Source organism: Mandrillus leucophaeus, unplaced genomic scaffold (genome assembly GCF_000951045.1).
Source record: "Mandrillus leucophaeus isolate KB7577 unplaced genomic scaffold, Mleu.le_1.0 Scaffold267, whole genome shotgun sequence".
NCBI lineage: Eukaryota > Metazoa > Chordata > Mammalia > Primates > Cercopithecidae > Mandrillus > Mandrillus leucophaeus.
In genome coordinates this window covers 1,045,598-1,058,468 of record NW_012102776.1, presented here as the reverse complement: position 1 = coordinate 1,058,468, position 12,871 = coordinate 1,045,598, and the positions used below count along the sequence as shown (strand labels likewise).

The 12,871-nt window shown below is 40.2% G+C and overlaps 1 pseudogene; it reads left to right on the top strand.

Moving 5' to 3' along the window:
- Positions 1 to 3,026: 3,026 nt before the first annotated feature.
- The window catches only part of LOC105542751, a 114,660-nt pseudogene continuing 104,815 nt past the window's right edge, over positions 3,027 to 12,871 (top strand).

The following is a 12,871-nucleotide window of genomic DNA, read 5'->3' as shown; positions in this document are numbered from 1 at the left end:
TTAAGAACTTAACAGCATTAAGCAGCTGGGAATAAAACAAGATGTTTCATTTTCCACTAATGCCTGAGACATTTTATATTCCAGCAAGGCTAGTCTTCTGAAAGTGAAACAAATGGAATAATGAAAACTTTGATTTCTCCCAAGTTGTACTAATTTATTTCCCCGTATTGTCAGGTTTCAAAGAAATATCCAAAGGTATTTTAAAGAGGAAACGTGAATCCATGGATCAGAAGAGGTTTTTGTAGTCTCTGAGTATTCTCCAGAAGGAATTCCTGCCCTAAGGCTCTTGTGGTCCATGGTGGCCTCTCCTTTCACCTGAGCAAGTGGGAAGGACTGGCTGCTGGGGCTGGGGTGCCGTCTGAACGCAGGACTCAGAGAGCTATGTGACTCTAGGTGGTGAGCTCTAGAATTTGGCCATGAGAGTGAGTGACAAATACGGGACAGTTTTTAGTCTTGGGAAGTGAGGAGGCCAGATACTTGAGGCACCACAGTCTGTGTGTTGAAATCTCCTAGAGGGAAGGAAGGTCTTAGCATGGAGAGGAAAACTGAGCTACGTGGTCAATCCTTGAATGAATAAAGTTGGGTGGCCAGGCAGTTAGCCAACTAGCATAGGTCGGCCTGGGAGTTCATTTTAAGTTGATGGCAAGGGTTGGTTCTTTCTTGATGTACAAGAAATTGTCTTGCTATTTGCTAGACTATTGTCTCTCTCTGCAGGGGACAATCTTATAAGTTAATGGCATGATTTAAGAGCTCATTTCTAAGGATTATCAATCTTTTTGCATCTAAGTAAGTCACCTGGACTCAAATTCTTGTTTTGGGGTTTACTTTTAGATAAACCCAAACTAAGAGAGATAACAAATACGACATTTTCACTATGTTGTCTGACATCCATACGTCAGACAAGAATTGTTACCTTATCAGGTTGACTAGGCGACCCATTGGTCTGAGTTAGATGGTTGTTTTCACTGCATAGCCTCAGAAATGAGCTCATATACAGGGCAGCAGGAGGTCTGAGATTGGGGGAACAAAATCTTGTCCTAAGATTCCCAAGCATCTTAGCTAGAAGTTAAGTCTTGTGGCAGGGCTAGAGAAGTTGACAACTATCTGATAATCTGCCTTCATTCTTTTCATTTCCTGACAACTTGGGCCTAAAAGGCTTCTAGACTCTCCCATGTGGGCCCGTTCAGGCCTGCCCACACTAGACTTAGTGTTTATTTTCCCAGATACGTTTGAGTCCAGATGTGAGAATGGTTAAAATCAGCAGTTGGTAAAGTGTGGCCCACAGGCCAAATATGGCCCATATTTGTGATTTTTTTTTGTCCAATAAAGTATTAATGGAACACAGATATATGCATTCATTTGAATATTGTTTATGCCTTCTTTCATGCTGTAAGGGTAGAGTTGAGAAGTTCCCACTGAGACTGTACGGTCTGTAAAAGTGAACATACTTACTATCTTGTCCTTTACATAAAAAGTTTGCTGAATCCTGGATTATATTCGAGATGGGAAACTGGAAGAGGATCTGTGAGAGATCAAGCTCACTAGGCAGAAAAGAAACCACAGAGGTACTTGGTGCTGTGGCCTACGTGGCTCATGTAAGGGGATACGGATTACAGGACTGGTGCTGGCAAGGCTCAATTTCTGGTCATAAGTTTCCAATCTCCTTGAGAGAGGTATCAGAGTGGGTAAAGCGCACCCAAACAAAGCCTCAAAATCTCTGGAATCTAAAAAGACTTGCTGTTTATGACCCTTTATCCCAGAATAGGTCAACATTCCTTGAGGAAAACTGAAAGGAATTCTTTGGGAGGCTTCTGAACTTATCAACAGGGCATCTGGGGGAAAGGCCTACCTTCCCAGTTAGGGAGTCACTACCCTTCTACAGCTTTCCCTCCCAACATACCCTCAAAAGGACTGTTTGCAGTCCCATTAAATCCCCCTGTTTATAGGTATTCTGCCCCTTTCTATATACTAGGGCTTTCAGGCCCCATTATTCTGGAGGAGAACGATGATCAGTTTACAGGGAGAGAGATGTGCCTGATGGAGAACACTAGGTTATACTAAAGGGACTTCCCAATCTCAGGCCAGAACCTGTGTCTTACTCCATACCAAAATTTCTCTAACCCCATCCTTCTCTTTATCTATAAGAATAAGTGGGAGTTAGGCGGTGGGCTTCTGTTCCCTGATGAATAGTCAGTAGGAATATCTTTAGCTTTCTCTGGCAAAGAACAAATATTCAGGACTGTTTTCAGGGATCAGGAAGCAGTTACACTAGTTGATAAAGCTTTCTGTGTCTTTGGGAAGGGTTTTTCCCAACAAAGATGCAATGGATCATTCCAGGGAATTGCCCTTGGTTCCCTAGAGGATGCTCCTAGAGTATGGCAAATGATTTCACTAGGATGTTGTAAATGTCTGATTCTTTTCAAACCCTAATAAATTTGACCTCAAGTTCTTGGGTCTCTGCAAAAATTCAACATATTCATCTATTTTCAAATATTCTTTCCTCAAGTAGGTAGTATATTGTATCTCTGTAAGTACAAATAAGGACGAGCTTCTCTGAATTTCATTGAGTACTAACCCTTGACCATGTTCTGCTTTGAACTTGAGGTGCTCAGGCTGTTGAGAGGAGGTAGGTCACACTAATGCTGTGCTGCTATGTCTCTGAACTGGTTCTGAGGGGTAACAGAACTCTGCTTGGGTTGGCAGTTCCTTGGTTTTGACTTCTTTTGGGACTAGTCCCTTCCGTAACTTATTAATGTCTTCAGGCAAATCTTACATTCCAGAGAACAAAGTTAGCTCTGTAAGGGTTCTTCTTCTTTATTACTGATTCTTGATGACCTTTACATGAGAAGTCTCCTGGAAACCTCTTGGCTTCAGCTATAAGTTTCAGTGATCAGACACTTAGGGGTTACCCATAAATGGCTCATGACTGATGGTCTTTCTTGATCCTTATATAGATATTCACCTCAGGTTTTCCTCTTCCACAAAGAATGATATCTGCCTTTCGTCATTAACCAGAAGTGACCTAGATGGAAAAAGTCTGGAGATGGCTGCCCTTTACTCTTCTTATTGGAAAAACTGGCCTTGCTGATGGAGGTAACCCACTCATTCTTGTTCCTTCCCTTCCCTGAAAAGAGAGCAGTGAGCCTTGGAGACTTGAGGAATGTGGCATGATGTTTGGGCTCATGGGCAGCAAAGCTGGAAAGTAGAGTTGAACCAAATGAATTTGGATGGTGGTGTTTATCACTTGTCCTGAGTACCACACATGTATATTTTAGTTGCTCTTTTCAGTCCTTATCTTTGTGTCCTTATATCTTTTTCCAGGATTTGAAGACCTATTGTGACAGCAGCAAGCCAATCTCATGCTGCATGGATTGATAAGGACTATTTGTGAAAGTCCTTCTGCTCTAGTATTGGTTCATTCTCAGGTAGTTTTTTTTCTTTGCTACTAATATTTGGTATGGTGAACAGAGAGGTTCCACTATTCTCAGCCCACTGAACTTACATGGATGGTTACACTGATGGGTTATTATTAAAATCATTCTCAACACAATGATAGAACTACTGAATCAGCCTTGAAGCACTTAAACATCTAGATCTATGAGGTAGTCATTTGATCTGTTCTCTCTGACTCCTGGGAGACAAAGTAGCAAATGTAAGAAGCCATGTGTGCTCATTTCTGCTTGAATAATTTTACAAAGCCAGGACTCTGTGATGGCATGCAGCTCTCTCGAAACATGCTCGGAAGGCAAAACAGGAGAGAGCACACAGCCGCCCATGTCTATGGACTGAATCACTACATCCCTTAAAAGATATGTGATTCTAGTCCTTGCCTTTTCTTACACATAACATCTGACAGGATTAGTCATTATGTGTGTACAATCTATAACCAAATGTACTTTAGTAAACTATAACCAGATATACTCTTGCTCCCAAACTTTGACGTAATTTTGCATGTACTGAATCTTTACCATCTGTATATAAGCTTTGAACTAAAATACTGCATCATAGCAGTGTGATAGAACTGCACCTGGCCTGTAACCTTTGGTCTCTAGCCCTCAGTAAGACTTCTGAATAAAACTAACTTTAATGTTTTAGAAGCTTGATTTCTTTTTTGTTTAGTGAACAATCAAGACAACCACAAAGGAACTCACAGTGGACTGCCCAGGGTTGTCTGGAGCCTTGTGGGGATCCAGCACCTTGGGGCCAGCATCCGCCCTTTGAGTCCCTCCAACTTCTTCATGGTTGGAGACAACTGGGTGACTCTCCCTTGAATGTCAGATCTCCTACTTGGTTTCCGGTCCTGAGTTTTGTTCATCTAGTTGTTTTGACTCCTTGACAAAGAGGTAAGTTCTTCCTTGAGACATTTTGTTTCTCCAGAAGGGAAATTTTCCTAGTTGAAAGATACTAGGAAGAAATGGCTGCATGTATAACACACATGGAAACTATACTGCCAAATAATTCCCTAGATGGGAGGCATTTACCAAAGGAGATGAGGGTTGAAAAATTCCACCTTTGGTTCAGTGTTAGCTATTTGGGTGATGAGTACACTTGAAGGACAAACCTCATCATTACGCAATATATCCATGTAACAAACCTTCGCGGGTACCCCCTGAATCTATAATAAAAATAAATAATGAAGTCTGAGGTGGGGGGATCACTTGAGCCTGGAAGCTCGAGGCTGCAGGGAGCCGTGTTCATGCCACTGCACTCCAGGCTGGGTGACAAAGTGAGACCCTGTCTCTAAATAAATAAATAAACAAATAAACAGGTATATGTTACAGTTTTAAAAAAATGATTATCATGTTTTCTCCCAATCTTTAACTTACTTTAATGCTTTAACTGACTTAAGTATGTACTGCTATATGTTATCTGTAGTATCCTCATAATATTCCTGTTGAGGTGTTGTGTTAGGTACAAGAAAAGGCGATGTCAGGAAACCTGACTCATGCTAAATAACATGAGATGCGATCTGAAGCATGTTTTTCAACAAATAGACAAGTATGCACAAGGGGCCTAATGTTCATTCCTTACAACTGCAACTGAAGACTATCAACTTTCGTGGAAAAGAGCTTTCCTAACTATGGGGGACAATTAGCATTGGTCTTATAAATACAACCAGGTGATTGATTTGTGACCAAAAGGGGGAGATTATGAGACAAAGAAGCAAATGTAAGAAGCCACGTTTGCTTATTTCTGTTTGCCAGCATAATTTCACAAAGTCCCTGACTCTGTGTGATGACCCCTGCAGTTCTCCAAAAAGATGCTTTGGAAACAAAAACAGGCTCCAAGTCTCTTACCTAAGTCACTACACTCCTTAAAATGATCCTAGTCCTTGCCTTTTCCTGTACATAAAATGACATCTAACAGGGTTAATGATTATGCTTCTACAATCAATAACCAAATGTCCTTTAGCAATCTATAACCAGATGTACTCTTACACCCAAACCTCTTTAAGTGGCTAGACTTAATTAAAAATGTCCTACTGTCTTATTACCAGCATGTTAGCTATTAGTCTTTTTGTATTTGAGTTTTGGTCTGAAGAATTATTCAGTTGTAACTGGTGTTCAAAGATTCACAACTATTTCTGATTTTTTTTTTTTTTTTGATTTGCACATTAAGGGAGCAGGCATAGGTAGGCTCAGTTTCTAAGCTCAGGTTCTTGTTCTGGACCAAGGTGGGAGGTGGATGGGCTATTCGAGAGGAAAATGATGTGATTCATGGTGCAGGACGTGGGAATGGGATTCAGTGGACAGCTTCATTACATATCTACAGACACAGATGATGGAGGTCCAGGAGAAGCCCCTTCTTGTCACCAGATGTTCTTTTATGTGTCAGTAACTTCAGCGCCTTTTTAAGGGAGTGTGTGGGGTCTCAACTGCAATTACCTCTGGCAGTTTAGAAAAACTTGGTACCAGATAAACTTCCTTCTTGAAGAAACATGAACCACATAATGGTCCTGTCTGTGAGTCCCTCAGGAAGGTGGGTCTGCCTCAGGGCAGATTACATATAATCGTATGTAATGTAATCATGTACATAAGCATGGGTTACATAGAGTTTGAAAAATATCCAGGCTCTTTTGGAGGGAGACCAAAAGAATTAATAGTTACCAAGCTCTGTCCTTTCTGTATCCTTAAGGATACATTTTCCTCTCAGGGTCTGTGAATCCTGAAAATTTGAGACAGGTCTCAGTTAATTTAGAAGGTTTATTTTGCCAAGGTTGACGACAGCCCCGTGACACAGCCTCAGGAGGTTCTGACGACATGTGTCCAAGGTGGTCAGGGCACAGCTTGGTTTTATACATTTAGGGAGACAGGAGACATCAATCAACATATGTAAGAAGCACATTTGTTCAGTCTGGAAAGAGGGGACAACCTGAAGCAAAAGCAGGAAGACTTGAAGTGGGGAGGAAGCTTCCAGCTCAAAGATAGGTGATACGCAAACGACTACACTCTTTTGAGTTTCCGATTAGCCTTTCAGAAGGAAGCAAATCAGATATGCATCTATCTCAGTGAGCAGAGGAGTGACTTTGAATAGAATGGGAGGCAGGTTTGCCCTACTGCAGTTCCCAGCTTGAGTTTTCCTTAGTGATTTTGGGGGCCCAAGATATTTTCATTTCACAGGTACCGGGGCCCAACAAATATAGAGCTAATTTGTGAAATGTGTCTTAGTTGGCAAAAGCTTTACTGTGTCATCGTGACTTTAAACTATAGTCATACACAGCATAATGACCTTTCTGTCAAAGACAGACTGAATACATGGTGGTAGTCTTATAAGATTATGATGGTGCTGAAAACTTCCTATCATCTAGTAATGTCATAGCCATCATAACGTGGTGGCAGAGTACCTTATTCACGTGTTTGTGGTGACGTTGATGCAAACAAACCTACTGTACTGCCAGTCACGTAAGTCTAGCACATATAATTATAAAATGTACATAATACTTGATAATGATAATAAATGACTGTTATTGGTTTAGGTATTTACTCTACTATACTTTTTATTGCTATTTTAGATTGTATTTCCTCTACTTATATATAAAAAGGTTAACTGTAAGACAGGCTTCGGGGAGTCACTCAGGAGATATTCTAGAAGAAGGCAAAATTGTTATCCTAGGAGATGACAGCTTCATGTATATTATTGCCACTGAAGATCTTCCAGTGGGGCAAGATGTGAAGGAAAAAAAGATAGCGCTATTAATAATCCTTACCGTGTGTGGGGCTAGGCTAATGTGTGTGTTGGGGTATTAGTTTGTAACAAAAAAGTTTAAAAAGTAAAAGATGAAAATAAGAATGAGGCTGGGCATGGCAGCTCATGCCTGTAATCCTAGCGCTTTGGGAGGCCAAGGCAGGCAGATCACTTGAGGTTAGGCATTTGAAACCAGCCTGGCCAACATGGTGAAACTCCGTCTCTATTAAAAATACAAAAAACGTTTAGCTGGGTGTGGCGGTGCATGCCTGCAATCCTTGCTACTCGGGAGGCTGAGGTGGGAGGGTTGTTTGAACCCGGGAGGTGGAGGTTGCAGTGAGCCAAGATCACTCCATGGCACACTCCAGCCTGGGCGACAGAGAGAGACTCCATCTCAAAAATAAATACATAAATAAAAAATTAAAAAGGCTTATGGAATAAGGATATAAAGGATATATTTCTGTATACCTGTATCATATATTTGTGTTTAAATTGTGTTTAAAGCTAAGTGTTATTACATTTCAAAAAGTTTACACAATCAAATTAGAACTCAAGATTAAGAAACTCTGTCAAAACCACACAACTACATGGAAACTGAACAACCTGCTCCTGAATGACTCCTGGGTAAATACTGAAATTAAGACAGGAATCAAGAAGTTCTTTGAAACCAATGAGAACAAAGAGACAATGTACCAGCATCTCCGGAACACAGCTAAGGCACCATCAAGGGGGAAATTTATAGCACTAAATGCCACATCAAAAAGCTGGAAAGATCTCAAATCAACATCCTAACGTCACTACTGAAAGAACTAGAGAACCAAGAGCAAACAAACCCCAAAGCTAGCAGAAGACAAGAAATAACCAAGATCAGAGCAGAATTGAAAGCAACAGAGACACAAAAATCCCTTTAAAAAGTAATGAACCCGGGAACTGGTTTTGCAAAAATTATTAAAATAGACCATTAACTAGATTAATAAAGAAGAGAAGAGAGAAAAATCAAATAGACACAATAAAAATTGATAAAGGAGATATCATCCCAATCCCACAGAAATACAAACAATCATTAGAGAATACTCTAAACACCTCTATGCAAATAAACTAGAAAATCTAGAAGAAATGGATAAATTCTTGGACACATACACCCGCCCAAGACTGAACCAGGAAGAAGCTGAATCCCTGAATAGACCAATAATGAGTTCTGAAATTGAGGCAGTAATAAATAGCATAAAACCAAAACCAAAACCAAAACCCAGGCCCAGATGGATTTACAGCTGAATTCTACCAGAGGTACAAAGAGGGGCTGGTACCATTTCTTCTGAAACTATTCCAAATAATTGAAATGGAGGGACCCTTCCCTAACTCATTTTATAAGGCTAGCATCATCCTGATAACAAAACCTGGCAGAGAAACAACAACAACACCCAAACTTCAGGCCAATATCTCTGATGAACATCAATGAAAAAATCCTCAATAAAATACTGGCAAACCAAATCCAGCAGCACATCAAAAAGCTTATCCACCATGATCAAGTTGGCTTCATCCCTGGGTTGCAAGCTTGGTTCAACATACCCAAATCAATAAACATAACTCATCACATAAACAGAACTAAAGACAAAAAACACATATTATCTCAATAGATACAGAAAAGACCTTCAGTAAAATTTAACACCCCTTCATGTTAAAAACTCTCAATAAACCAGGTATTGATGGAACTTACTTCAAAGTAATAAGAGCCACTTATGACAAACCCACAGCCAATACTATACTGAATGGGCAAAAGCTGGAAGCATTCCCCTCAAAAACCAGCACAAGACAAGGATGCCTTCTCTCACCACTTTTATTCAACATAGCGGTGAATGTTTTGCCAGAGCAATCAGGAAAGAGAAAGAAATATTCAAATAGAGAGGAAGTCAAACTGTGTTTGTTTGCAGATGACATGATCCTATATCTAAAAAACACCATTGTCTCAGCCCAAAAGCTTCTTAAGCTGATAAGTAACTTCAGCATAGTTTCAGGATACAAAATCAGTGTGCAAAAATCACAAGCATTCCTATACACTGACAATAGATAAGCAGAGAGCCAAATTGTGAGTGAACTCCCATTCACAACTGCTACAAAGAGAATAAAACACCTAGGAATACAACTTACAAGGGATGTAAAGGACCTCTTCAAGGAGAACTACAAACCACTGCTCAAGGAATTAAGACAGGACACAAACAAATGGAAAAACATTCTACGCTCACGGATAGGAAAAATCAATATCATGAAAATGGCCATACTGCCCAAAGTAATTTATAGATTCAATGCTATTCCCATTAAACTACTATTGATATTCTTCACAGAATTAGAAAAAAAACTACTTTAAATTTCATATGGAACCAAAAAAGAGCCCATATAGCTAAGAAAATCCTAAGCAAAAAGAACAAAGCTGAAGGCATCACAGTACCTGACTTCAAACTATACTAAAAGGCTACAGTCAAAACAGCATAGTACTGGTACAAAACCAGACACGTAGATTAATGGAACAGAATACAGAACTCAGCTATTAGACTGCACATACTACAAGGTTACAGTAACCAAAAGAGCATGGTACTGGCACAAGAACTGACACATAAACCAATGGAACAGAATAGAGAACTCAGAAATCAGACTGCACTTCTACAACCATGTGATCTTCAACAAACCTGACAAAAACAAGCAATGGGGAAAGGATCCTGTATTTAATTAATGGTGCTGGGAGAACTGGCTAACCATCTGTAGAAAATTGAAACTGGACCCCTTCCTTATACCTTATACAAAAATTAACTCAATATGGATTAAAGACTTAAGTGTAAAACCCAAAACCATAAAAAGAAAAACCCTAGAAGAAAATCTAGGCAATACCATTCAGGACAAAGGCATGGGCAAAGATTTCATGACAAAAATGTCAAAAGCAATTGCAATAAAAGCCAAAATTGACAAATGGGCTCTAATTAAACTAAAGAGCTTCTGCACAGCAAAAGAAACTATCATCATAGTGAGCAGACAACCTAGAGAAATGGATAAAATTTCTGCAATCTATCTGACAAAGGTCTAATATCCAGAATCTACAAGGGAAACTTCAAAAAATTCACAAGAAAAAACCAAACAACCCCATCAAAACGTGGGCAAAGGACATAAACGTTCTCAAAAGAAGACATTTATGCAGCCAACAAACAAAAAAAGTTCAACATCACTGATCATTAGAGAAATGCAAGTTAAAACCACAATGAGATATCATCTCATGCCAGTCAGAATGGCAATTAAAAAGTCAAGAAACAACAGATGCTGGTGAGGTTGCAGAGAAATAGCAACGCTTTTACAGTGCTGGTGGAAATGTAAATTAGCTCAACCATTGTGAAAGACAGTGTGGTGATTCCTCAAAGATCTAGAACCAGAAATACCATTTGACCCATCAATCCCATTACTGGGCATATGCCCAAAGGAATACACATCATTCTATTATAAAGATATATGCATACGTATGTTCATTGCAGCACTATTCACAATAGCAAAGACACAGTATCAACCCAAATGCCCATCAATGATAGACTGGATAAAGAAAATGTGGTACATATACACCAAGGAATACTATGCATCCATAAAAAGCAATAACATCATGTCCTTTGCAGGGACTTGGATGGAGCTGGAAGCCATTATCCTCAGCAAACTAACACAGGAACAGAAAACCAAACACCACATGTTCTCACTTATAAATGGGAGCTGAACTATCCAAACACAGGGACACAGAGAGGGGAACAACACACACTGAGTGGGGCATGGAGAGGGAGAGCATCAGGAAAAATAGCTAATGCATGCTGGGTTTAATACCAGGGTGATGGGTTGATAGGTGCAGCAAACCACCATGGCACATGTTTACCTATGTAACAAAACTACACATCCTGCACATGTATCTCGGAACTTAAAATAAAATTTAACAAACCCCAAAAATCTGAAAAAATGAAAGTTTCAAAAAATTACAAAGTTTATGGCCAGGCATGGTGGCTCATGCCTGTAATCCCAGCACTATGGGAGGCTGAGGTGGGTGGATCACCTGAGGTCGGGCGTTCGAGACCAGCCTGACCGACATGCAGAAACCCCATCTCTACTAAAAATACAAAATTAGTTGGGTGTGGTGGTGCATGCCTGTAATCCCAGCTACTCAGGAGGCTGAGGCAGGAGAATTGCTTGAATCTGGGAGGTGGAGGTTGCAGTGAGCCGAGATTGTGCCACTGCACTCCAGCCTGGGCAACAAGAATAAAACTCCATCTCAAAAAAAAAAAAAAAAAAATCACAGAGTTTATCAAATAAAGAAGTTACAGAAGTTGCTTACTTGTTACTGAAGAATCAAAAGTATTTTAAAATAAATGTAGAGTAACCTGTGTACAGTATTTATAAAATCAACAATAGTTAACAGTAATGTTCTAGGCCTTGACATTCACTCACCACCCACCACCCTCTCACTCTCCCACCTAGAGCAACTTTCAGTCCTCTGCAGGTATACCACGGTTTATCTTTTAAGGTGTATTTTTACTGTACCTTTTCTATGTTTAGATATACCTAGAAACACAAATAGTTATAATTGTGCTACAGTTGTGTACAGTAACATGCAGGTTTGTAGACTAGAAGCAATAGACTATATCACAGAGCCTAGGTGTGTTGTAGGTTGTATCTTCTAGGTTTCTTATGATGTTTGCACAACGATGAAATTGCCTATCAATGAGTTTCTCAGAATGTATTCTTATTGTTAAGTGACATATGACTGTACAAGAAAATGAAATTATGGGTTAGGGTCACATTGAGAAGGGCATTTTTAGCATTTTTAGGGGCCAATTTGATGTACACTGGACCATGACTTCTGATGACTGGGGATGGGGTGGTGTGCTGTGAGGCTGACTCAACCAGGGCTAGAATTCTCCCAAGTTGTTTTGCTGAGGTTTCACATCAATGATCCCTTAGTCGAGCTCATCTGCCCTGTTTACTGATAACAGTGACAGTGATGATTTGCACTGGATCTCAATGAGGCCTCACAGGGTTCTGCCATTATATAGCAGACTACGCCCACGTGAACAGCAGGGTAGTAGAAGACCAGGCTGTAATGCCATTTTGGCCTCACTGGATCTGAGAGGTTTGTGCATATGTAGGTAGTTCCTGAGCAAACAGAAAAGTGCCTCCATACATCCTTGCACAGGGAGAATACTTGGAGCCCACTCCCAGCCTCTCTGGACCCTCCCTATGAGGCAGCCTTAGGCTGAGATGTGTATCCTTAAACTCATGCTGTTGCTATATTGTATCCTTTGCCTGTAAGAAACTGTCTTTGTCAGCATTGCCAGTTTGGATCCTGAGGGTCTTTTTTTAGCAATTGAACTGGACTAACTGCCACCACTAGAGCTGATCTGAACAGCAGTGTGGATATCATTGGAATATCAAATGCAGAGTTCAGACTTGCTAACATAACTGTGTAGGAGGGTACACTCTCCTGGAAAAAGGCAATTTGTGGAATGACACTGAGCTCATCTGCCTGTCCTAATATTGCCTTTAACACGGTTCGGGGATGGTTGCTTAGTCTGACCCAATTCCTAAACCTATTAAATTACTTGTATAGTGACTTTATCACAGAAGGGCTTAGGAAGATGTTCCAGGTTGTCAGGAAAAAGGAGCATAATTT